This window comes from Arachis stenosperma, chromosome 2 (genome assembly GCF_014773155.1).
Source record: "Arachis stenosperma cultivar V10309 chromosome 2, arast.V10309.gnm1.PFL2, whole genome shotgun sequence".
Classification (NCBI taxonomy): domain Eukaryota; kingdom Viridiplantae; phylum Streptophyta; class Magnoliopsida; order Fabales; family Fabaceae; genus Arachis; species Arachis stenosperma.
The window spans coordinates 30,790,379-30,794,602 of record NC_080378.1 but is presented as its reverse complement, the minus strand read 5'-3'; the positions used below and the strand labels follow the sequence as shown (position 1 = coordinate 30,794,602).

At 40.1% G+C, this 4,224-nt stretch overlaps 1 non-coding gene across 1 annotated transcript; it reads left to right on the top strand.

Moving 5' to 3' along the window:
- Window positions 1-609: 609 nt before the first annotated feature.
- LOC130964129 (small nucleolar RNA R71) lies at window positions 610-713 on the top strand. The gene has a single exon (XR_009080237.1). It is a non-coding gene; the product is annotated as a small nucleolar RNA R71 (small nucleolar RNA).
- The last annotated feature ends 3,511 nt before the right edge of the window (window positions 714-4,224 follow it).

The window sequence follows — 4,224 nt, the reverse complement described above, 5'->3', positions numbered from 1 at the left end:
TTGCTTAGATCAGAGACCATGGTTGCTAAGTCAGAGGGGTTCTGCTTAGAATTCTCTGTCTGTTGCTGAGAAGATGATGGAAAAGGCTTGCCATTGCTAAACCTGTTTCTTCCACCATTATTGTTGTTGAAACCTTGTTGAGGTCTCTCTTGATTCTTCCATGAGAAATTTGGGTGATTTCTCCATGAAGAATTATAGGTGTTTCCATAGGGTTCTCCTAGGTAATTCACCTCTTCCATTGAAGGGTTCTCAGGATCATAAGCTTCTTCCTCAGATAAAGCATCCTTAGTACTGCCAGGTGCATTTTGCATTCCAGACAGACTTTGAGAAATCAGATTGACTTGTTGAGTCAATATCTTGTTCTGAGCCAGAATGGCATTCAGAGTATCAATCTCAAGAACTCCTTTCTTCTGACTTGTCCCATTGTTCACAGGATTCCTTTCAGAAGTGTACATGAATTGGTTATTTGCAACCATTTCAATTAGCTCTTGAGCTTCTGTAGGCGTCTTCTTCAGATGAAGAGATCCTCCAGCAGAGCTATCCAAAGACATCTTGGATAGTTCAGACAGACCATCATAGAAAATACCTATGATGCTCCATTCAGAAAGAATGTCAGAGGGACATTTTCTGATCAATTGTTTGTATCTTTCCCAAGCTTCATAGAGGGATTCTCCATCCTTCTGTCTGAAGGTTTGGACTTCCACTCTAAGCTTACTCAATTTTTGAGGTGGAAAGAACTTTGCCAAGAAGGCATTGACTAGCTTTTCCCATGAGTCCAGGCTTTCTTTAGGTTGTGAGTCCAACCATATCCTAGCTCTGTCTCTTACAGCAAAAGGAAATAGCATAAGTCTGTAGACTTCAGGGTCAACCCCATTAGTCTTGACAGTGTCACAGATTTGCAAGAATTCAGCTAAGAACTGATGAGGATCTTCCAATGGAAGTCCATGGAACTTGCAATTCTGTTGCATTAGAGAAACTAATTGAGGCTTAAGCTCAAAGTTGTTTGCTCCAATGGCAGGGATAGAGATGCTTCTCCCATAGAAGTCGGGAGTAGGTGCAGTAAAGTCACCCAGCACCTTCCTTGCATTGTTGTTGTTTTCGGCTGCCATGGGTTCTTCTTCTTTGAAGATTTCTGTTAGGTCCTCTATAGAGAGTTGTGCCTTAGCTTCTCTTAGCTTTCGCTTCAAGGTCCTTTCAGGTTCAGGGTCAGCTTCAACAAGAATGCTTTTGTCTTTGTTCCTGCTCATATGAAAGAGAAGAGAATAAGAAAATGTGGAATCCTCTATGTCACAGTATAGAGATTCCTTGAGGTGTCAGAGAAGAAGAAAATTAGAAGGAAGAGGTAGAAGAATTCGAACTTAATCAGATAGAGTTCGAATTGTGCATTGAGGAGGAGTGGTACTCCATAAATAGAAGGATATGAGAAGAGGGGAAGAAATTTCGAAAACTAAATTAAAAAGATTTTAAAATCATTTTGAAAAACTTTAATTGATTTTCGAAAATCAAGAGTGGAAAAGAAATCAAGTAATTTTTGAAAAAGATTTTGAAATTAGAAATCAAAAAGATATGATTGAAAACTATTTTGAAAAAGATGTGATTAAAAAGATATGATTGAAAAGTTATGCTTTTAAAAAGATGTGATTGAGAAGATATAATTTGAAAAACATTTTAAAAAGATTTGATTTTAAAAATTAATGACTTGCCTAACAAGAAAAATATGATTCAAACATTAAACCTTTCTCAACAGAAAAGGCAACATATTTGAAATGTTGAATCAAATCATTAATTGATAGCAAGTATCTTTGAAAAAGGAAAGAAATTGATTTTGAAAACATTTGATTGAAAAGATATGATTTGAAAAAGATTTGATTTTGAAAAACTTTGAAAACTTGAAAAAAAATTGATTTGAAAACAAAATCCTCCCCCTTGTGCCATCCTGGCGTTAAACGCCCAGAATGGTGCACATTCTGGCGTTTAACGCCCAATGCACTACCTTTTTGGGCGTTAAACGCCCAACCAGGTACCCTGGCTGGCGTTTAAACGCCAGTCTGTCCTTCTTCACTGGGCGTTTTGAACGCCCAGCTTTTTTCTGTGTAATTCCTCTGCTGCATGTTCTGAATCTTCAGTTCCCTGTACTATTGACTTGAAAATAGAACTAAGATCAAATAAACAATGCATGCACGACACCAAACTTAAAATTAGACACTAGACTCAAACAAGAAACATAAAATATTTTTTGTTTTTATGGTTTTGTAATTTTTTTTGTGCTTTTTCGAAAATTATATGAAAATAGAAAATAAAGGTTTCAGAATTCTCAGTTTGGATTCCAGGAATCATTGCAATGCTAGTCTAAGACTCCGGTCCAGGAATTAGACATGGCTTCACAGCCAGCCAAGCTTTCAAAGAAAGCTTCGGTCCAAAACACTAGACATGGCCAATGGCCAGCCAAGCCTTAGCAGATCATTGCTCCAATAGCAAGATTGATAGAGATCAACAAGCTCTTGTGATGATCAATTGAAACCTCGGTCCAATAAGATTAGACATGGCTTCTCAGCCAGCCAGATTTCAACAGATCATCATGAAACACTAGAATTCATTCTTAAGAACTCTGAAGAAAAATACCTAATCTAAGCAACAAGATGAACCGTCAGTTGTCCATACACGAAACAATCCCCGGCAACGGCGCCAAAAACTTGGTGCGCGAAATCGTGATCACTACAACTTCGCACAACTAACCAGCAAGTGCACTGGGTCGTCCAAGTAATAAACCTTACGCGAGTAAGGGTCGATCCCACGGAGATTGTTGGTATGAAGCAAGCTATAGTCACCTTGTAAATCTTAGTCAGGCAGACTCAAATGGGTATAGATGATATATGAATAAGACATAAAGATAAAGATAGAGATACTTATGTATATCATTGGTAAGAGCTTCAGATAAGCGTATGAAGGTGCTGTCCCTTCCGTCTCTCTGCTTTTCTACTGTCTTCATCCAATCCTTCTTACTCCTTTCCATGGCAAGCTTATGCAAGGGTTTCACCGTTGTCAGTGGCTACCTCCCATCCTCTCAGTGGAAATGTTCAACGCACCCTGTCAGGGCACGGCTATCCATCTGTCGGTTCTCGGTCAGGCCGGAATAGAATCCAGTGATTCTTTTGCGTCTGTCACTAACGCCCCACCTGCTAGGAGTTTGAAGCACGTCACAGTCATTCAATCATTGAATCCTACTCAGAATACCACAGACAAGGTTAGACCTTCCGGATTCTCTTGAATGCCGCCATCAGTTCTTGCCTATACCACGAAGACTCTGATCTCACGGAATGGCTGGCTCGTTTGTCAGGCGAGCGCTCGGTTGTCAAGCGATCAACCATGCATCGTGTATCAGGAATCCAAGAGATAAACACCCAATCTAAAGTAGAACGGAGGTGGTTGTCAGTCACACGTTCATAGGTGAGAATGATGATGAGTGTCACGGATCATCACATTCATCAAGTTGAAGAACAAGTGATATCTTGGACAAAGAACAAGCGGAATTGAATAGAAGAACAATAGTAATTGCATTAATACTCGAGGTACAGCAGAGCTCCACACCTTAATCTATGGTGTGTAGAAACTCCACCGTTGAAAATACATAAGAACAAGGTCTAGGCATGGCCGTGAGGCCAGCCCCCAAATGATCTAAGAACTAGATGTCCAAAGATGATCTAGAGATCTAAAGTGATCAAAAGATGAAAATACAATAGTAAAAGGTCCTATTTATAGGAAACTTGTAACTTAAGAATTACAAAGATGAGCAAAAGACATAAAAATCCACTTCCGGGCCCACTTGGTGTGTGCTTGGGCTGAGCAATGAAGCATTTTCGTGTAGAGACTCTTCTTGGAGTTAAACGCCAGCTTTTATGCCAGTTTGGGCGTTTAACTCCCATTTAGGTGCCAGTTCCGGCGTTTAACGCTGGGAAATCTGAAGGTGATTTTGAATGCCGGTTTGGGCCATCAAATCTTGGGCAAAGTATGGACTATCATATATTGCTGGAAAGCCCAGGATGTCTACTTTCCAACGCCGTTGAGAGCGCGCAAATTGGGCTTCTGTAGCTCCAGAAAATCCACTTCGAGTGCAGGGAGGTCAGAATCCAACAGCATCTGCAGTCCTTTTCAGTCTCTGGATCAGATTTTTGCTCAGGTCCCTCAATTTCAGCCAGAAAATACCTGAAATCACAGAAAAACACT